Raw genomic sequence first — 22,096 nt, 5'->3', positions numbered from 1 at the left:
ACCTGCTTCCCTCCAATAGTCATCCCCCCCAACATCATCTCATCTCTCCCTCATGTCAACTTCTTACCCAACCCACATCACCGGCACTCTTCACCCCGTATCATCTCCTCTCAGCTGGCTCCATCTCAAATGCTCTGTCCCCTCCAATCCGCTCCTCAGCTCCTCTCTGCCCTATCCTCCTGGCATCCCTCACCTTCCTGTACCTCCTCTTCCAGTTCTCCTCCTCCTCCCATCCCCTCATTCTGTGTCTTTTCCCTGCCACCAATGAGCTGTTATTAGTGCGCTCTGGGTCACTTGACCATATCTTGTACTTCATTTTGCATGTTTGTGATCGGTAAACAAGCATACCAGTCTGAATGTTGGATGAGACATTCAAACAAATGTATTGAGCATGTTTAAAGTTTGTAAACAACAATATTCATTATAAACATTGTTTATATTAATTAGGTTTCAGGCTTGGATAACTCATTGTGCGCTTGTTTTTGAACCAGAAAGCTGTGCTTATGTTTCCCTATAGATGTAGGTCAAAAATCAAACAGTTTCAAATAAACGTGTTGGACTATAACTTGGTGTCTTTTGGTTTTTGACCTTGTCCACCCAAGTCCAACTCCGGCATCTGCACGTCACGCCTATAGTTGTGGGCATGGTTCGGAGTTCTGTACTGTTAAAGCACTATCTTTCAGATACGATTAGTATCCGTCTATTATTCAGGTTTGTTCCATGGCATTGTTTGAGGAGCATGGAGTTCTGTTATTTATCTTTTAATCAATATTCCTGAAACATTACAACTACTTTAGATAATAATGAAGTAGCGTCTCGTGTGCAAATTGTACATTTTCTTACATTAAGAACTCTTCAAATGTAGTCTTTATTTAGCTGCATATAAAAGTGCTTTGGCAAATCATAAGGTTGTGAAGGATGATACTTAAATACAGTTCTTTTGTACATTTTATTAATAGAATCTCAATCAAAATAACAGGTTATTTTGCTCCAATGTTGCAAGTTATGTAGCTGACTTCAGATTGACTGACTGCCTTTTGCAGTGCAGATTAGATATGGAGATCAAAAATAATTAAAGCAGTCTTTCTCAACTATTTGGTCAATTGTATGTCTTCAAATGGGGTTTGTGTGCGATAATGGAATAGATGCTGAGCCAGAAAAATTATTGAAATTTTACTTTAATATCTGTACATTTATTAAGTTGTCTCATTTGGATGAAGGTGGAAGTAGGCAATCTTGGTTTTAACAGGATGTACGATTTCTAGGTTAATCTTCTGTGTGAGGTTAAAAAATAATATCAGAAGTAAAACCTTTAACATGTAATTGAATTAAGGTATTGAAATTGGACATGTTATGTTTTGAACCAAAGATTATGGCTTTCTTCTTCCTCAAATTCCATAACTTTTACTATCCTCCTGTGGAAAATCTATCTTTTACTGTTCAAATCTGAAGCTTTCAACCTCACTTTTCCTTGACTATGCTCCCACTAAATGCAAGCCTCTTCCCCCAGTTCTTTTTCTGTTACCCCTCTGGTTTGTCAAGTCTGAGAAAGGAAGGTCAAACTTTTTGCAACTAATTATAGTCTGGCCATTCTATTTTCATTAACTGGTTCAACAGTGTCAAACACTGCTATGCTTTGTTCTGTTAAAACTGTCACTTTATTCTAGGATTATCCTTGAGGACAAAGACTAAATTTCAGTCTCTTTTTTTTAACCACTAGCCATTTCATGAAACCCTTTCATTATCAAAGAGGAGTTAATTGATTTCTTCACAACCAAAGTTAAGAAATAGCACTAAGACGAGACCAAATGACTCCTTCATTGAATTTAATCATGGTTGATCTTTTGCCTCAGTGTTGTTCTATATATCCCTGGGTTTCTTAAAAGACTTGAAATCTGCCTATCTCAAAGGTGAATATTGGGCATCGCAACTCGCTGGGGTGGAAAACTGTGGACAATCATTATCCTGAGTGAGGAAATTTATCCTCTGCTAAGTCCTAAGTGGTCAACCGCTTACCCTGAGCCTATGTTCCAGATTCCCCAGCTTGAGGTATCTCTGTTTGCCCTGTAATGCCCCTTCAGAATTCTCAGGGTTCTAAATTCTGGAAGATTTTAGCTCAATTTACACAGCCTTTCATCAAATAATAACTGTTTCATCCCCGGAATCAGTCTGTTGAACCTTCACAGTCCTAGTTGCAAGGCAAGTAGATACTTCCTTTGAATATAGTGAGAATCCAAACTTATTCTGTCAAATGTAAATTGTGTGTCTTTCAATGTCAATATATCCTTCTTACCAAGGACTGCCAGGAAACTTCAAATGTGATCTAATCACCCTGACTTTTTAGCACCCCTAGACATAAAAGACAGCATTTTATGCTCTTTTGAGTACTTTCAGTACCTGTTCTTGATGTTGTAATGATCTGTCCAGCTGGACCCTGAAATCTTTGTAGCGCTTTGTATCTCCAATGTTTTTAGCTTTTACATTTAGAAAATACTGTATGTTTTTGGATCCAAAATGGTTACCTCATCTAAGTTGATGTTAATTTATTCAGGTTGTCCATTTTGTAATGTTTGCTTTCTTACATGCAGCATGAATTTGTGTTATTGGAAAATATAAGTATGTGGCTTTTTATGCCATTAATTAAAACTTTTTTATTCATATGGTGAATAGATGAAGCACTAACATAGAACCTTGCCGGACAGCACTTGTCATTCCCAGGCAGTTGGTCTCAACTCTGTTCTCTGTGACCTCTGTCGAGACGATTTGTCTGACGTCTAACTTTTGAAGGATTCTGAATTCAACTGTTGGGTAACAGTAACTCCTCACGTCCTCCCATAATTTCCACTCCCCGAAGCGATATTCAGTTCCCTTCCTTAGCCATTGTTGTAGCCAGATCTAGACTATTCATGACCTTGGCAATCTGTTGCCAGATCAGCATCAGTACTGTTTCCACTTCTGGTGGTTCCCATCTCCACCTGTGTATCAGTCCACCTATTTTTCTAATCAAACTGTTAAGAGATATTATGCACCACTGGAGCAGGTGGTATTTGAATCTGGGCCTCCCAATCCAGGGGTAGGACCCATTTGCTGTTGAAACTCCTATTTATTAGTGACTCTCAAAAGCTACAAATTGAGTAGCTGGAAGGTTCATTCCAGCAAGCAAACCTACATCCACACCTATTTATACTTTCATCGCATCCAGTATGACTACTGCAGTGTATTGCTTGGTAGCCTCCTGTCTCTTGCACTCCCCAAGAAAACCAGTTACAGTTGGTTCTGCTACAATGTGTCTTTCTTCAGCGTGAATTGGCTTTACTACGATTGAAGAGTTTAGACCGTTATATGTAGAACATGAAGTTTCCTTGCCTGTATTGGCTATAACGCGATTCTGATTGATTTAGCTTAAATGGTGCTGATTTAGCTTAAATGGTGCTGCTATTGTGTGCTTTTCTTACAATGTGAGATTGCATTGGGACAGAACTATCATGTTATATCAGCACCAACAGTATCCTAAACTCTGCGACATATATGTGGTTTTACAAAGTTTAGTTTATATTTAACCTTGATCTGCATTGGTTCCTGTTCCCCCAAGGCTTTGAATTTAAATTTCTTGTTCATGTTTAAAGCCTTGTGTAACATTAAATCTGGCAATTTTCAGAGCCTACTTTGACTTGTTATTCTCCTTGTTTCACTGACTTCGTACTCTTATGCAACTCCTTTACTGCTTTTAACCATTAGCGACAAAGTCTTCCCTAAACTTATCCAATCGGCTCTCCAATTTTTAAGATTAAACATTAAAAAACTTGTCATTGTAGTATGCAAGCTACACCATTCTGAACAGCCATCTGCTTCTCAAAGGTTTTAATAATAGTTTTGTCAAAATTGAAGAATTTTGAACTTAACTAAAGTTTTCAGTGTATTTTGAAGGCATAATTTACATACTGACGTGTGAACGCATAGAGAGGGCAACCTACTTGGTAGCATTTGCTCATCGTCCTGGTAGGTGTATGAGTGCATGTGGCAAGTCTGTTGCTTTGCAGTTGAAAAATGCCATCTGTTCGTGCATACGGTGCAGAACTCTGCATGTGGTGAATTATAAGAGAACCTGCATCCTGCCACAGTAATGCTATACTACTTTGAGCCAAGAGCTCATTAATAAAGAAGAAGAAAGTTCATGGTTATGAATGCATCTTACCTTGTCTAAATCATTGTCTTTGAGTTCCACACCAGGATTACGGAATCTAGGATGATGTTCCTGCGTAGGACTGAGAACGTGGTGCAGTGGTTGAAGTTGAATCTGTTATTTCAGGTTTCAGCTATTTTATTGGCTGAGATGAATATTGGAAATTCTATGGCACAAGTCAAAACAAAAAGAGCTTGGAAACTCTGGTTGCATTTCCTTTTGCTACAAGATGCTATGAGAGGGTTAACTGACAAATGCATTTAATTTGTGTGGTGCAATCTTCATAAAGTAAATATAAAAGTAATCTTTTTGTTTCAAACATCGCTTCAAAGTAATTGCATTTGAAGCATACTTGAGACATTTGAAATATGCTAAGATGCAATATAAGTGTAAGTTCTCAAACAATAATACTCGTTAATCTGAACATTTTGTTCGCTTCTACTGATTCATGTTGAAATATTTGTGTTTTCAACCTGGAGAATTATAACTTAAAGGCATTGTTAAAACTGCATTAATGTACAGTTTTGGGAATATGATCATAAATCATATGATCACATTCCCAAAATTGTACATAAATGCAGTTTTAATATTTAAAATCTTATGCTTATATAAAACCTGGTTTAAACTTTGCATTTTCATCTAATAGCAATAATAATTGATTCAGTCCTTTGCCACTAAATTGTCAAGATTTCTAATAGCTTGGTCAGTTTATCCTCTGGTCTGTGTTCCAGTCTGTGCCAGATTAGCTTATGAGCCTGAGATGTCACAACTGACCTTAATGGATTTGGGATGGGAAAGTCATGCTGGTTTTCATTTTGCTATATAACAAAATGTGCCACCGTGGGCGGCACGGTGGCACAGTGGTTAGCACTGCTGCATCACAGCACCAGAGACCCGGGTTCAATTCCCGCCTCAGGCGACTGACTGTGTGGAGTTTGCACATTCTCCCCGTGTCTGCGTGGGTTTCCTCCGGGTGCTCCGGTTTCCTCCCACAGTCCAAAAATGTGCAGATTAGGTGAATTGGCCACGCTAAATTGCCTGTAGTGTTAGGTGCAGGGGTAAATGTAGGGGAATGGGTCTGGGTGGGTGCGCTTCGGCGGGTCGGTGTGGACTTGTTGGGCCGAAGGGCCTGTTTCCACACTGTAAAGTAATCTAATCTAATCTAATCCCTGCTGCAAGTAATTGTATGTGCAAGTTTGGTGAGAAGCAAATCATCCAAATTCTGAGCCTGTCAACATTACTGTTTTTGTCGAGGCTTAGAACTTAATGGTTATTTGGATACCAGAAGACACACTGGTACCTTTTTAGAAGAGAAAAAAAATGAAACTTAACTGAAAGTAGTGCTAGGAGGAGCAAATTACTGCAGATGTTGGGATTTTTACTGCAAATGACACATGCTGGAGATCATAGCTGAAGAGTCATCCAGACTTGAAACGCTAGCTTGCTTTCTCTTCATGGATGCTGTCTGACCTGTGGTCTCTTGAAGCTATTGCTAAGTTGGTTAATTGTAAATTGCTCAGAGATAATTCATGTAAATTACATAGCATCGTGTAATTCTGCTCTTTGAAGGCTTGATTTCTGTTTGGTTTCTGGAGTGGCTGTTGTTTATTTGAACGCTCAAACAATTGGGGTTGGTACATTATTTGACTGTTGTCAGTGTCTTGACATAATTCTATGCTACTCTAGGTTAATCATTATTAATGATTGTTATGGACCAGGCCAGACCCCCTCAAAATATGTTAAGAAGGTAGCCTAGATCCTAAGTTTTTCCTATTTTTAAAGGCAGCTGGATATTCCAGGTGTAATGCAGCTGGTCAGACCACTTGGCTTTAAGCAAAACAGAATTTATTTAAGCACTACAGTTGAAACATGAACAAAAGAAAACAGAATTTAGAATAACTTAATTATTGGAAACTTAACCGAGCTGACACAGCAACTTAAGTAAGGAGCTGTTCCAATTCCCATAACATCCGATAAACACACCCCTTGGCAAAATGTAAATTCAAACACAGGTTCTTACGTGCAGGAAAGATTTCAGAGAGAGAAGCCAGTCAAGAATCATGTGCTGAAGCGTGGAATCTTTTTGCACTGTCGCAGCTTTTGCTGCAGCTACCAGCAACCTCTCTCCTACAACCAAACCAAACTAGAAAAAAATCCTGAACTGGGACTGGCCACCCCCTTGCCATTTGACAAAGGAGACATTTCCAGACATTTGAGCACCTCTGTCTTTATGACCTCTCTTGGAACAAAAACTAAGGACAAAATAACCTTGTTACAGTGACAGCATCGTCACATGCTTTAATTGCTAAAAGATATTTTCAAGTATTTCTTATATACGCTAGATCAAGTATTGTCATTCTTTTCAATTGGATTACATAGAATCCCTACAATGTGGAAGCAAGCTATTCAGCAGATCGAGTCCACACTGACCCTCCAAAGAGCATCCCAATCAGATCCACCTCCTCATCCTTGCATTTCCCTTGGCTACCCAACCTAGCTGCACATCCCTGAACACTTTGGACAATTTAGCATAGCCAATCCACCTAATCACATCTTTGGACTGTGGGAGGACATCAGAGTACCCAGAGGAAACCCACGCAGACTTAGGAGATTTTCCCAAGGCTGGGATTGAATCTGGGTTCCTGATGCTGTGAGGTAAGAGTGCTAACCACTGAGCAACTGTGATTATTATCTCTTAAAGAGCATCCCCCCAGCCCTCTGTTTCTTCCTCTCACATTATCCCAACCTGTACCCTTCCACCAACACCCTCATCCGCCTGGCTGAACTGGTCCTCACCCTTAACAACTGCTCCTTCCAATCCTCCCACTTCCTCCAAATGTAGACAGCTGCATGGGACCCAGCTATGCCTGCATGTTTGTTGGATATGTGGAGCAGTCCATCTTCCGCAGTTACACCAGCAGCACTCCCCACCTGTTCGTCCGCTACATTGATGACTGTATCAGCGCTGCCTTGTGCTCCCAAGAGGAGGTTGACCAGTTAATCAACTTTACCAACACCTTCCACCGCAACCTCAAATTCACCTGGACCATATTGGAAACCTCCCTTCCATTCCTGGACATCTCCAGCACCGTCTCTGCCGACCGACTAACCACAGACATATACTACAAGCCCACCACCTCCCACAGCTACCTAGACGATACCTCGCCCACCATACCTCCTATAAAAACACTATCCCTTATTCTCAATTCCTCCACCTCCACTGCATCTATTCCCCGGATGGCCAATTCCACCTCAAAGTCCCAGATGGCCTCCTTCCACGATAGCAACTTCCCTTCCCACATGATGCCCTCCAGTACATCTCTTCCACATCATACACCACCGCCCTTGAACCCCACCCCTCCCAAAGCAACAGGGACAGAACCCCCTTGGTCCTCTCCTTCCACCCCACCGACCTCCGCTTACAACGCATCATCCTCCGCCACTTCTGCCACCTCCAAACTGACCTTACCACCAGAGATATATTTCCCTCCCCACCCCTATCAGCGTTCCGAAATGACCATTCTCTCCACGACTCCCTTGTCAGGTCCACACCCTCCACCAGCCCACACCCTGCTCCTGGCACATTTCCCTACCACTGCAAGAAGTGCAAAGCCTGCACCCACACCACTCCCCTCCCCTCCGTCCAAGCCCCCAAGGGATCCTTCCACATCTGTCAGAAATTCACCTGCACCTCTACCAATGTCATCTTCTGCATCTGTTGCACCTGGTGTGGTCTCCTCCACATCAGGGAGACAGGATGCCTTCTTGCGGACCGTTTCAGACAACGCCTCTGGGACACCCGCACCCACCAACCCCACTACCCCATGGCTGAACACTTCAACTCCCCTTCCAACTCCGTCTAGGACATTCAAGTCCTGGGTGTCCTCCACCGCCAAACCATTACCACCTGACGCCTGGACGAAGAACACCTCCTATTCCGCCTTAGGACCCCGCAACCACACGGAATAAATGTGGATTTCAATAGCTTCCTCATTTCCCCTTCCCCCACATTATCTCAGCCCCAAGCCTTCAACTCGCCCTGCCCTCTGGACCCGTCCATCACTTCCCCCTCTGACCTATCACCTTCTCCCTCACCTTTATCCACCTATCGCTTTCGCAGCTCCCTCCCCCTAATCCCACTCCCCCTCCCATTTATCTCTCAGCCCTGACCGACTAGCTCCATCCCTGTTGAAGGGTGTATGCCCGAAATGCAATTCTCCTGCTCCTCAGATGCTGCCTGGCCAGCTGTGCTTTTCCAGCACCACACTCTCCACTCTGATCTCCAGCATCTGCCGTCCTCCCTTTCTCCCATGGCTAATCCACCAAGCCTGCACATCCCTGGACACTGGGCAATTTAGCATGGCCAATCCAACTAACCTGCACTTCTTTGCACTGTGGGAGGAAACCGGAGCACCTAGAGGAAACCCATGCAGTCACAGGGAAAATATGCAAACTCCATGTAGACAGTCACTCAAGAGTGGAATCGAACCCAGATCCAGCAGCGTTGCTAACCACTGAGCCACCGTGACGCCCCCATGTTCACATTGTGTGAACATTCAGTCATCCATCATGGGAATTTCTGGATTTTCCTGCTAAAACATAGTGATGCTGAGGAAAATGCCTGCAGTGCTAATTCAAGCTGGTGAGCGGATCAGGGGATGACAACAGTCTCTTCCGAAAACTCTTTGAACAGCTGCAGACAAAATGGCTGAGAATAAGATTTTTCTGGTCTATGCTTAAGTAGGAGTAAGGATAAAATAAATACAAGGGTCCATGTTCTATTTAATTAAAATACATTTCCACAGCTCAGGCCTATGATTTACAGTATACCCTGCAACGTGGGAAATCTCAGACTAACTTGCCGGTCTGGGTGATGTGCGCAGGAGGAGCAACTCAAGCTTGGGTTTTGGAGCTTGACCAACAGCTGAGGATACATCCATGAGACTCAGAGTTTTTATGGGTAACTTGTTTCAGGATCCAGTAACACAGTTGCTTAAGGAGGTGCAGGCAAAAAAAGGAATGAAAACAGCCAGACAGAAGAAGGAATCTAAGTAGTAGTGAGGAAAACTTCTGAATACATCTTGCTTGCAAAAAGGTTTTTGGCTTTGGAAAGCAGTGAGGATAATGGTTCCTTTTGGGAGACTAGTCGGAACCAAGGCCAGTGCATTGTGAGTAATCCAGTTGTTCAAGTGTTGGGAGAAGAGGAGGAGGAAGTGTGGAAGGGCAGTGGGGATTCCTTTGTGAGGCTTTGTGTGAACAGAGGCTTCTGTGACTATGAGATGTTATTTCCGATAGTATATTGCCTATTGGATGCAATTGCTGCAGGGAATTCTGAAAGGGAAAGGTGACCAGGCAAATGTTGTGGTCTGTGTTAGGACACACTGAGAGAGGAAGAAAAAGAAATGAGGTCTTACAAGCAGCCTTTAGGGAGTTGGAATGGAAATTGAAAAGCAGAACTTCAAAGGTAGTAATTCCCAGTGCTATGCAGTTGTGAGTATAAGAATAGAAGGTTAGAGCAGATGAATGTGTGGCTGGATAGCTAGTGCAGGAGCAGGGATATTCCTGAAGCAGTGGGACCTCTATAAGTTGGGTAGGTTACATAGAAGAGATCGCCATATTAATCAGTAATAGCATGAGGAGGGATTTCTTTTTGAAGGATTACCGTATGAGGCTACAAGTGTCAAAGTAAAAAACATAGGAGGCAAATGATGTGGGGAGTATATTGAAGGCCCTTGAACAGGGAAAGATAAAGATCAAATTTCAGAAGTGTCTGAATAACAAGGCAGTGATAAGGGATCTTAACTACCCAAATATTTACTGGGATAGTTTTAACGTACAAGATCGCAAGGAAACAAAACCCTTAAATGGCATCCAGGAAACATTTTTACCCATTTCCATTCGAGAGGTCAGTAACTAAAGAACGTAGAGTCTGAAAAAGTTGCCCCTCGGGTTCCTTTTTAAGTTTTCTATTGTCTTTAATGAATGCTTTCTAATTTTTGTGTCTCCTACCCTAGGAAAACCTTGTCTGTTCACCCTATTCATGCCCCTCATTATTTTATAAACCTCTTATAAGGTCACCCTCAGCCTCCCATGGTCTAGGGGGAAAAAAGTCCCAGCCTATTCAGCCTCTCCCTATAATTCAATCCTTGTAAACCCTTTCTGCACCCTTTCAAGTTTAAAAATATCCTTCCTGTAGAAGGCTGACCAAAATTGTACATAGTATTCTAAAAGTGGCGTCTACAATATCCTGAACATTCTGACCAATGAAGGCAACTGTATCAAACACCACCACCTCCACCTGCCTTTCAGCATAGTAAATACTGATGCAAAATGTTCATTTAGTACAACTCCACTTTCAAGGAACAATGCAACTGCGTCCTTAATTCTTTGTTCGGTAACACTCCCTAGAGCCCTACCATTAAGTGTATAAGTCTTATCCTGGTTTGCCTTACCAAAATGTAATATCTCTCTGTTTGTTTAAATTAAACTCCATCTGCCACTCTTCGGCCCATTGACCCATCTGATCAAGGTCCCATTGTGCTCTGAGCTAATCTTCACGGTCTGCTACACCTATTTTGGTGTCATCTGCAAACTTACTAACCATGACTCCTATATTCACATCTAAATCATTTATGTAAATGGCGAAAAGTAGTGGACCTGACACTAATTCTCATGGCACACTGCTGGTCACAGGCCTCCAATTTGAAAAGCAATCACAACCCTCTACCACCACCCTTTTGTCTCCTACCTTCAGACCAATTTTCTATCCAACTGGCTAGCTCACCCCGGATCCCATGTTATCTAACTTTACTAACCCAGTGTACCATGCAGAATGTTGAACATTTTGCTGAAGTCCATATAGGCAACTGCTAACCTTCTGCCTTCTTCAATGTTCTTTATCACTTCTTCAGAAAACTAGTCAAGTTAGTGAGACATGATTTCCCTCACACAACGCCTTGTTGACTATCTCTAATCTGTCTTTGCCTTTCCAAATGCTTATAGATACTGTCCCACAGAATCCCCTCCAGCAACATGCCCACCACTGACGGAAGGCTCGCTAATCTATAGGTCTATAGACTTGTCCTTACAACCTTTCATAAACAATGGCACCACATTAACCAACCTCTAGTCTTCTGGAACCTCACCACTGACTATCAGTGATACAAATATTTCAGCATGGAGCACAGCAATCGCTTCCTTGCCTTCCCAAAAAGTTTTGGAAAACATTAAATCATGGGGATTTATCTACCTTTATTCATTTTAAGACCTCCAGCACCACCTCTTCTGTTATATGAATTCCTTTCAAGACATAACTATTTATTCCCAAGTTCCTTAGCTTCCATATCTTTCATCACAGTAAATACTGACTCAAAATGTTCATTTAGTATCTCATCCATCTCTTGTGGTTCCACGTTGATCTTTAAGGAACCCTATTCTCACCTGTTTACTCTTGCTCTTAATGTACTTCTAGAATCTCTTTGGATTCTCCTTAACTCTGTTTGCCAAACCTATCTCATGTCCCCTTTTTGCCTTCCTGATTTCCTTCTTCAGTATACTCCTGCTTTAAACTCCTCGAGGATTCATTTGATCCTAGCTGTCTATATCTGACATTTTCCTTTTTCTTGACCAGAACCTCCATTTCACTCGTCATCCAGTATTCCCTACACCTACCAGCCTTGCCCTTCACACTGAGCGTAGGCCAATAACTCTTCTTTGGAATGCCAAGATTGGACTCAAAGTCAACTCTGTTTCCCACACCCCAGATGATATCATACTTGTGGGTTTCTCTAATGCTTTGTTTTATTTCAGATTTCCAGCGTCTACAGTATTTTGCATTTGAAGCTCATTTATCTGAGGAGACTATTAAAAACATAAGTGCACATAAATCATTTGGTGATAGCTTTTCTGTTTTGCTTTACAGGGATTTTTGTGGTCTTTTCTTGGTCTGCGATTTGGCCAGAGAATTAAAAGTTAATGCCAGTGCTGTCCTTAAGAGGTGAAATCCTCTAAAAGTTGTGATCCAAGGCATAATGTTTTTGAAATCAATTTGTAGAATTATTGACTGAAAGCAGAATATTCCGTAGGTATTTTTTAAAAATTCTTTGTTTTTGTCAGTTCAATGCCAGATTTTATTCAGATATCAAACTTCCAAAATGTTTCTCAGTTGAATGTGGTAAGTGGTTTGGATTGAATGAGTGAATGTTTAAATGGGCTACACTGCAAGTATTTTCAGATTGCTAATATTTATTTGCAGTTTAAACAATTCTGATCCAAATATAACATTTCTTGGCAGATCTGGATTCAATTATGTTGGAAAGGAGCTGGTGTCTAATTCAGTGTTGACTTTTGAATATGTTTATGACGACTTTTGCAGAATATACACCAGAATAAACCTATCTGCGTTAATGACCAGTACTATGCAAATAGGTGAACTGGTCTCAAAACAAATTTTGTTTTTAAATCAAACTGATGGTGATTAAAGATTGTGAAATGCTTCTCTTCAAATGGCAAATATAGAAAATCTCAGCAATGGTGGTGCTCCACGACTGGCTTTGACATTTTGTACAGCTTCCTTGAATGAATACAAATCAGGAATTTATCTGGTTAGGATTCAGGACCCAGGTTCCTGTTGTGACACATTGATCTCAGTATTTTATTTACCAGCTTCAATTTTTATAGTTGGGTTGGCAGGCATCATGCTGCATAACCTTCACTTCTAATTCATGCAAGTAATAACATGATATAGTGTGCTAAAATAGTGCCTCAGTTGTGAATGCTAGAGTATTCAACATAGTTTCTGTTCTGTTTGACAGATTAACTTCTTTGGTTACATGTAGATTCTAGAATTAGTGATATCACCCATTCACTCACTGGTTTAAAATAAAATGTATATGAGAGCGGCCAGAAGCTGACCTTGAATAAGAATTATGTTTGACTAGCATGCTAATACATGGTTTGTAGTTCCAGCGCACATTTCTTTAAGCTCAATCAGTTAGGAATATGCAAGGAATAATATTTGTGCAGTTTCTGAATTTCTTGAATATTTATTTTGTGTTTTCTTTCAATTTAATACTTAAACATCAAGGTCCTATTGGAGCTCAGTGAAGTAGAGTATATCTGAGAGGATAGGTACAGATTGCCTATTTTGTCTGATGGAGGAAAGCAGAACATGCAAGCATTATCTTGAATTTAAAGTAGACCATTTGAATAATAAAACAAGAAACCTTCTGATCAATTTATTAGAGGAAATTTTCTAGTCTCCAACCTGTGGTTACCAGTCTGGTGAGATTACCACTATGCTACTGGCACCTGGTCAATCCTATATGTGTTGAAGACCATATTCGACTATTGTAACTGTAATAGGAATCTTACTCAAAATTACAACCGTTTCCATGCTTATGATCAGGGCAGATACAAGAGCTGATCTGATTGAGAAACATTGAAGGGGTGGGAATGAAAACTCTGCTTTTCACTCTCCTAATGCTTCTGCCTGGTGTTGTGGATCAGTGACTTGCATTTTGAACAATCTCTCTAACGATGTGGAGACACATGCAACCCACACTTTGAGAACCATTGGTCTAATTTTGGAACTCTGGAGAGAGAAAAAAGGCAAAACAATGGCACTTTTTAAAGGGAGAAGAACAGAGAAAGGCAGAACATGGTCAGTGCAGGAGAGAGAGAGCAAGAAGCCCACAATGTTAACTGACACAGTAGTGAACCTTTGCAGTTACTATCTTTGCTGTTAGAGTCCATGCATCACTGGACATTGGAGTGCGTCTAGGAAATTTTAACAAACAGCAAAATTCACAACTGATCTTGGAGGAACCTGTTTGGGAGAGGTCACAGCACAAAAATGGATAAGTGAATAGTTTTAAGTATGGACTTGCTGTAAATCTACAATAGAGCGTAAAGTGGGTTATTTATTGATTATATGTTTTAATGAGATATTTCTCTGAAGTCACAAGTATTAAGTTAGCCTGGAGCAGTGTTTTGTAGAGGAATAAGCCAGTGCTATTTTCTGGGTCTTCAGGTTGGAAGAGTAGTAGAGTGATATGTTCTTCCTGTCGGATATGGGAAATGAGGGAGAGTTTACGTGTTACTAGGATTATACCTGCACTAAGTGCCATTGGTTGGGAATCCTATCAGATCGAATGGATGAGTTGGAGCAACAGTTAGAGGCAATGAGGAATTTACAAGAGCAAGAGGGTGTGATGGATTGCAGTTCTAGGAAGGGGGAAAAAGGTTGCAGCTACAGTCACATAACTCCAGAAAAGATAAGTGAGGTAGACAGGTAGTGTAGAAGTCTTCTGTGGGTATCCCCATTTCAAACAAGTATGCTGTTCTGGAAAGTGTAGGGGGTGATGGATTCTCCGAGTAATTTAGCTTGAACAGCCAAGTTCTGGTACCGAGACAGACTCTAATGTGATGAGAGGTATGTCTGATTCCAAGAGATCAATTGTGTTAGGCGATTCTCTAGTCAGAGACACAGACAGATGTTTCTGTGGCCAGCAACAAAAAAAAAATCAGAATTGTGTGTTGCCTCCCTGGTGCCAGGAACAAGGATGTCTCCGAGAGGATGCAGAATGTTCTCAAAGGGGAGAGGGACCAGCAGGAGTTCATTGCACACATTGGTTCCAATGACATAGCAAGGGAAAAGGATGAGATTCTGAAGGAGAATATAGAGAGTTAGGCAGGAAATTAAAAAGGAGGTCCTCTGGTAGTAATATCTGGATTACTCCCAATGCTACAAGCTAGTGAGGATAGGAATAGGAGGATAGGGCAGATGAATGCATGGCTGAGGAGCTGGTGTATGGGAGGAGGATTCACATTTTTGGATCATTGGGATCTCTTCTGGGGTAGAAGTGACCTGTACAAGAAGGATGGATTGCACCATTGCACAAGAATTGAAAGGGGAGTAATATACTGGCAGGGAGATTTGCTCGACTGCTTGGGAGGATTTAAACTAATAAGGTTGGGGAGGTGGAACCCAAGGAGATAGTGAGGAAAGAGATCAATCTGAGACTGGTATAGTTGAGAAAAGAAGTGAGTCAAGCAGTCAGGGCAGACAGGGACAAAGCAGAGAACAAGGTAGGACTGATAAATTTAACTGCATTTATTTCAATGCAAGGGGCCTAAAGGCAAATGAACTCAGGGCATGGTTAGGAACATGAATTGATATATATTAATGATATAGAAGATGGTATTAATAGTAACATTAGCAAATTTGCTGATGATACAAAGCTGGGTGGCAGGGTGAAATGTGAGGAGGATGTTAGGAGATTACAGGGTGACCTGGACAGGTTAGGTGAGTGAACCGATGCATGGCAGATGCAGTTTAATGTGGTTAAATGTATGGTTATCCACTTTGGTGGCAAGAACAGGAAGGCAGATTATTACCTAAATGGAATCAATTTAGGTACAGGGGCAGTACAAAGAGATCTGGGTGTTCTTGTACACCAGTCAATGAAGGCAAGCATGCAGGTACAGCAGGTAGTGAAGAAAGCTAATAGCATGCTGGCCTTCATAACAAGAGGAATAGAGTAGAGAAGCAAAGAGGTTCTTCTGCAGCTGTACAGGGCCCTGGTGTGACTGCACCTGGAATATTGTGTGCAGTTCTGGTCTCCAAATTTGAGGACAGACATTCTGGCTATTGAGGGAATGCAGCGTAGGTTCACGAGGTCAATTCCTGGAATGGCTGGACTATCTTATGTTGAAAGATTGGAGCGACTGGGGGGCTTGTATACTCTTGAGTTTAGAAGACTGAGAAGGGATCTGATTGAAACATATAAGATTATTAAAGGATTGGACACTTTGGAGGCAGGAAACATGGTTCTACTGATGGGTGAATCCCGAACCAGAGGGCACAGCTTAAAAATAAGGGGTAGGCCATTTAGGACAGAGATGAGGAGAAACGTCTTCACCCAGAGAGTGGTGGGTGTGTGGAATGCTCTGCCCCAGAAGGCAGTGGAGGCCCAGTCTCTGGATTTCTTTAAGAAAGAGTTGGATAGAGCTCTCAAAGATAGTGGAATCAAGGGTTATGGAGATAAGGCAGGAACAGGATACTGATTGAGGATGATCAGCCATGGTCATAATGAATGGTGGTGTAGGCTCAAAGGGCAGAATGGCCTACTCCTGCAAATATTGTCTGTATGTGATTGGGATATCATAGCAATTACAGAAACGTGGTTCAGGGATAGATTTCAGCAAAGGAGGTCAATGGGATTAACTAAGCATGGGATAGGTGCGGGGGCTGGATCTGGGTAAGATGGCCTTTGGAGAGTTGATGCAGAGTCGATGGGCTGAATGGCCTCTTTCCACACTGTAGTGTTCCCTGCAAGCTCTCACACTCCAATATTTTGCTCTTATTTTATACTAGTTTTCTGACACTTGGTCAATTTTTTTTTCTGAATTCTAAACTGCTTCTAGTCTTCCTGGGCTGCTTTTTCTGGTATTTTTATATGTCTCCCCCTTGGATCTAATACTACCCTAATGTCTTTTGGAAGCTGTGGTTGAGTCACCTTTCTTGTTTGGTTTTTATTCCAGATAGGAATGAGTAACTGTAATCTAAAATTAGGTTCCTTAAATGTTAGCCATTGCCTATTCACTGTACAACCTTTTTTAGTAAGGTTCCTCAATCTATCATTGCTAATTTATGAGGAGAAAGTGAGGTCTGCAGATGCTGGAGATCAGAGCTGAAAATGTGTTGCTGGAACAGCGCAGCAGGTCAGGCAGCATCCAGGGAACAGGAGAATCGACGTTTCTGGCATCAGCCCTTCTTTCCTGAAACGTCGATTCTCCTGTTCCCTGAATGCTGCCTGACCTGCTGCGCTGTTCCAGCAACACATTTTCAGCATTGTTAATTTATGCCTCATGTCCATTTTATTTGGATACAGATCCCATTTTTGGATTGAACTACTTCACTCTCCATCTTGATGAACAGTTCTATCATTTTGTGATTGCTCTTCTCTTCCCCCCCCCCTTTCAGTAGACCCCACACAAGGTTGTTTATTAGTCTTTTCTCATTGTATATATGCTATCCATACGGCCTGCTTTCTAGTTAGTTCCTCAAAGTATTGGTCTCAAAACCTCATGTGTATGCTGCGGGACATTGTCTTCCTCAATTTATAGCTAGTTTGGTTTGCCTCACTAATGATTAGTGTTGTAACCTTATTATGTGGATCTTTAAGCTTCTGCTTAATTCCTTCCCATACATTTTCATTGTTTGGGGGCTTCTAGACAACCCCATCAATATTTCCTGCCTTTTGATGATTATCATTTCTGTCCACACAGATCCCACATCATGAATCAATAATTTTTTTTTTGCAATGATTTCCTCCACTAACAATGATATTCCACCTGCTTTCCTGAATTGCCTGTCCCTAAATTTAGTGTTGGCCTGGATGTTCAGTTCACACCCTTGGCCACAGTCCAGCCATGTCGCATCAATTGCAACTCTATCATAACCGTGTATATCTATTTGCATTGTTACTTGATCTACCTCATTGAAAATACTCCATATATCAAGACACAATGCGTTAGACTTGTCTTTTTAACTTGGTTAGTTATCTTTGCTTATTTTTACAGTATGACCCTGTTTGTTTTTTTACTGTTGTTTTAATGCCTTCCACTTTGTTTATTTCATTTCAATTCTCATTTGTCGTTTTCTGTCTCCCTGCTTAGGTTCCCACTGCCTGTCATTCTAAATCAAACTCTCCTCAACAGCATTAGCAAACTGATCCCTTCCCCATGTCAACCCCCCCCCCCCCATTGGTCCTCGACCTGCTTTGGAATCCATTTTAACAGTCCTGTCTTTCCCAGAATTGATCCCAATATCACAGGAATCTGAAAAACTGTTTCTTCAGCCACATATTCATTTGAGTATCCTGTTATTTGATGCTCACTAGCATGTGGTACTGGTAGTTTTTTTTATTTGTTAATGGGATGCAGGTATTGCTGCTAGGACAGTGCTAATTGCCCAGAGAGTAGTTAAGAGTCAACCATATTGCTGTGGGTCTGGTGATCTTGAGATTATTATCTTTTGAGGTCCTTCTTCCTAATGTATGATCTAATTTCCAATACTCCACTTGAAGACTTCATCCCTATTTATAACCTATGTTGTTGCACCTCTATGTGCCATTACCACTACCTGTGCACCATCCCCATTCAGAATGCCATGCAGCTTCTGAGACATCTTGACCTTGGCAGCAGGAAGACAGCAAACTAATCTGGAATCTCATTTGTGGTCCTAAAAATGCCTGTCTATTCCTGTTGCTAATGAATTACAATAGTCCGGCTGAGAAAGTGTATAGCAGGTCGGGAAAGAGTTACGTTTAGAGTTTTATGAAACAAAAGGTTCAGCTAAGCATGACTCGGATTAGGTAAGAACTTGCAGTAAACAATGAGGTGCTGGAGGCAAGAGTAATGGGTTAACAAGGTGAAAAAGCATTCATTATGTAAAGCCATTTAACAAGATGAAGAAGGATTCAGTATGTAAAGTCAGTTAACAAGGTTAAGAACATTCATTGTGCAACACCAGATGGCTTAGCTTTTACTATTGACACTCGCTGATCGATTGGGTGACCATTACAATATGTATGTTGCCTTGTCTGGAGACTCCTTCCTGTAAGTGATTATATAATTCAAGAAGAATGTGCTGTTCCAGTGAAGATCGAGAACTCGTGTCTCTGTGCACATGGGCGATCGTTCTCTCTCCCTCGAGGGCCCAGAATAAAGATGAAGAAGGTAAAACTATGCTGTGTCTCTGAGCATTTTGCTTCAACTGAGACGGGAATGGGACGACAATATTGGCATAGTCAGCAGGATCCAAGCGAATAGTTACGATCAGACGGTGTCAGTGATGGCCCGGGACATCGGTATCTCGAGACGGACAGCCCACAAGGTAAGATTATAAACCTTGGTACCTCTCGATATTCCTGTGCGTCAGAGACTGTTCCCTCACTCCTGTCTACTCCTCAAACAGTAATTAGTTCAATTGAGAGACACTGTTTTGCAAGCACGCAGACAAACAGAGATTCAAGTCCTTTGTGCGATATTGCGTTCGAGTCCCTTGGGTTAAATTGAAGTTCAAGTCCTCTGTGCTGGGGTTCAAGTTCTGTGTTTAATTGAGTTTTGAGTTCTATGTGTTTAATTGAGGTGCGAATACTCTGCACAGTATTGGGGTTTGAGTCCCTTGAGTGGGTTGATTTGAAGTTCAAGTCCTCCGCGCTGTATTGGGTTGAGAGTCCCCTGGGTTTAATTGGGTTTCAAGTCCTCCGCGCTGTGTTGGTGTTCGAGTTGTCTGTGTTTATAGAATCCCTACAGTGTGAAAACAGGCCCTTTGGCCCAACAAGTCCACACCGACCCTCCAAAGAGTATCCCACCCAAACCCATTCACCTACCTATTACTTGACATTTACCTCTGAATAGTGCACCTAACCTACACATCCCTGAACACAATGGACAATTTTAGCACAGCCAGTTCACTTGAGCTGTACATCTTTGGATTGTGGGAGGAAACCGGACCACCTGGAGGAAACCCACTCAGACAGGGGGAGCACGTATAAACTCCACACAGACAGGTGCCCAAAGCTGGAATTGAATCTGGGTCCCTGGCGCTGTGAGGCAGCAGTGCTAACCACTGAGCCACCGTACCGCCTCAATTTTAATTGAGATTCGAGTTTTCTGTGTTTAATTGAGATTCGAGTACTTTGTATTTAATTGAGTTTTGAGTTCTAAATGTTTAATTGAGGTTCGAGTCGTCTGTGCAGTTTTGGGTTTCGAGTCCCCTGGGTGGGTTAATTTGGGGTTCAAGTCCTCTGTGCTGTATTGGGGTTTGAGTCCCCTGGGTTTTGTTGATTTTCAGGTACTCTGCACTGTATTGGGATTCTCTGTGTTAAAGTGGGATTCGCGTCCTCTGTGTTTAATTGAGATTCACGAGGAGTAAAGTGAGAAAGGGGTTATAGTCCTCTGGTGGTGAAATTTGAGGTTCTGCGAGTCTTTGTTCTGGGCGAAGAGAGTGGCTTGGACTGCAGTGCCATGTGGTCTGCTGTGAGGGCTTTCTCTTTTTAGTGGAATTGCAGTGAGAGGATGATAAAAAACGAGAAATGCTGAAATTAAAGTTGTACTAATACTTGGGTTGGGAAAAAATAGAAAGTTTCAATGTAAATTGTGCCATGCTGAGAGTGTTTGATGTTTAAAAATTTTGGTTTGTTAAAATACTACTTCAGAAAATCACTTTAACTGTTTTGCCTTGTTTGAATTGAGATCCTGATTCAATGTGTTTTGTGAGCTATGTAATGGGGTAGATGTATGTAATGTCTCTTTAAAAAAGAAAGTTGGGTCCATGGTCCTGCTTTAGTCAGATGGGAGTATTGTATTACAATATCTTTGCTGTTGTGTTTTTAATGCAGACTATTCACAAAAAGAAGAGTGCATTTTGAGTTTGTTTCTAGAGAATATTAGAATTTGAGGCTGAGCTGCTTAAATTCTGTTAATTATTGTTAAGACTTCATTGGCTCTCTTCATATTGCAAATTCGAAGAATGTTGATCTGTACCAGTTTTGCCACTAATTCCGACTGTTTTGTTTGGGAAGTTTCACTTGGAGAACATATTTTTAAATACAGAGGAACCACGATTATCTGAACGAGGTGGATGGGCACCATTTTCGTTCAGATAATTGATTATTCGTTTAACTGATTCAATGCCTCTCCTCTGGGGCTCGGATTTTTCTGAAGTTTCCTTTCTCCTCTTTCTGCCTGCCTTGCTGCCTCTCTCTGTCTCAGGGTTTGTTTCTGAGCAGACACACTTGTGTGGAAAGGGACCTGCAGGATTGCTGAAGCCTCCCGCACTCCTCCCCATCTCCCCATCAGTTCAATGGGATTGACACAACGAGCACTTGCTAAGTCTGCTCCCTGTTCAGGAGACTAGGCAGCAGCACACGCATGCGAGCCCTGCTCCCATCTGCCCCCACCTATTGTCCCCTGCCTGCCCCCCCCATCTCCACCCCCGTCTGACCCGACCACCCTGGCCGCTCCCATGCCACCTCCAGGGTAGCTTGACTGGACACCAACAGCAAGACTGCTGCTGCCTTGGGGGGCGGGGGTGGGTTGAGTCTCAAAATAGCACACGCGCACGCACAACTTTTTACTGCAACTTTTTGACAAGTTCCACCTCTGCCTTGTACAGGACAATGTGGGAGAGATTATCTGGGAAGGGGGGTTTAGGGTACACCCTTGTGTAGAACTCCAGGGAAAGTGTGGGGAGAGGGTGGGAGGTCAGTCATGCGGAGATGATGCCTGGGCTCCCATCAAAGTCCAGGATTGTTCTTGGCAGCATTTCAATAAGCCAAGTCCATTTTTAATCATTGTAAACAAAAGACGCGGTCACCTATTTTATGTAATGTTTCTCTTGGAACCTTGAGATCTTCTTTGGATCATCTGAAATTTGGATAATTAATATTTGGATAATCTAGGTTCCTCTGTATTCTGCATTTGTTTCCCACGAATATTTGAGATTTAAATCTGAAATTAAACTACCTCTTCAATTGCTAAAGCACAGGAAATATTTTGGTTGTTTTCTTGCTCTTCTAGACCTCTGAAATACTTTTCCTGACAGCTTTCACATTAGCCAAGTATCGATTTGTTAAAGGAAATTAATTTTTGAATAATCTGAACAGGGTTCCCTGAGGGTTTGATTTTTGGACTATTGGTTGTTATTTGTAATTGACTGAATTGTTTAGGCAGTACAATTTAGAAGTTAAAGTATTGTATAAAACTTGATAAAGTCATAAGTAGTGAACAGAATAACAGACTTCAAGACGACTGAGAATGTTGAAATAGGCAGACACAATTTATTGTAGTTAAATGTGTGACCGTCTTCATACTGATAACCACCTCGGCAAGGAAGGAATGAGA

At 41.7% G+C, this 22,096-nt stretch overlaps 1 protein-coding gene across 4 annotated transcripts in view; it reads left to right on the top strand.

Annotated features, from left to right (window-relative positions):
- sesn1 (sestrin 1) overlaps nt 1-22,096 on the top strand; it is a 128,708-nt gene that overhangs the window by 8,661 nt on the left and 97,951 nt on the right. The gene's annotated exons all lie outside the window — the stretch shown is intronic.

This window comes from Chiloscyllium plagiosum, chromosome 3 (genome assembly GCF_004010195.1).
Source record: "Chiloscyllium plagiosum isolate BGI_BamShark_2017 chromosome 3, ASM401019v2, whole genome shotgun sequence".
Classification (NCBI taxonomy): Eukaryota; Metazoa; Chordata; class Chondrichthyes; order Orectolobiformes; family Hemiscylliidae; genus Chiloscyllium; species Chiloscyllium plagiosum.
This window is presented reverse-complemented; position numbering and strand designations above follow the sequence as displayed.